The sequence below is a fragment of the Penaeus monodon genome, chromosome 20, assembly GCF_015228065.2.
Source record: "Penaeus monodon isolate SGIC_2016 chromosome 20, NSTDA_Pmon_1, whole genome shotgun sequence".
In the NCBI taxonomy this organism is placed as follows: Eukaryota; Metazoa; Arthropoda; class Malacostraca; order Decapoda; family Penaeidae; genus Penaeus; species Penaeus monodon.
The window spans coordinates 43,086,697-43,087,393 of record NC_051405.1 but is presented as its reverse complement, the minus strand read 5'-3'; the positions used below and the strand labels follow the sequence as shown (position 1 = coordinate 43,087,393).

General features: G+C 43.2%; 1 long non-coding RNA gene across 2 annotated transcripts in view; it reads right to left on the bottom strand.

Moving 5' to 3' along the window:
- The window catches only part of LOC119585847, a 6,513-nt gene extending 5,816 nt beyond the window's left edge, over window positions 1-697 (bottom strand). Inside the window, exons 1-2 of one of the 2 annotated variants that reach the window (XR_005229907.1) lie at window positions 636-697; window positions 393-522 (exon numbers count right to left, since the gene is read on the bottom strand). This is a non-coding gene — a long non-coding RNA (uncharacterized LOC119585847). The remainder of the gene's footprint in view (window positions 1-392; window positions 523-635) is intronic. The other variant, XR_005229908.1, reaches the window with a different exon arrangement.

Sequence of the window (697 nt, the reverse complement as noted above, 5' to 3'; positions counted from 1 at the left end):
CATTACCCTAGTGTCACACTACCATAGATGAATACCATCTCATTTATTTAGTGGTTGTGCGCATTACAGGCAAATTAACCATATAACAAATGCCTGTTTGAAGAAACCATATCCCCATGCCAAAAGCTTAGCCTGGGGTATATCTTACCCAATTTCACGAAAAGAATAAAATCATTCTACTGCAAGAACAGGAATATACATGCAACCTACACCTAAAAACCATCGATTTCGTCAACTCAATCACTTTATACTATACACCCGACCAAGTCCTAAACGGGAAGATGACTCGGCAATTTTTTTTATACAGTCCACAAAACTAGTCTACCTTTTCTTTTTTTTTTATAATTCTATTAAACTAGATATGGGCAGGATCAAGTTACCAAACCACTTACCAAGATATCCAACGGCCACGTCAGTTCGAAATCCAACGGGAAAGAAGCGAAGTCAACCCCAACCCGCCTCCCACGTGCTCGTCCATCTTCATTTCGCGACGCCATTTTCTCCTCCAAGTCTCGCGTCAGCCTGTAAATAAGGAAAGAAAACACAGGATTAGCTATTCTCCTGTATCTATACATCCATACAACTCGCATACACAGACTGCGCCACAATTTAACGGCGGTCGGGGCTTCCTTTACCTACGAGCTTCACGGCGAGAAAGACGGGAGTGACGTTCAAGGCTTCCGGCGTCGGACGTCGT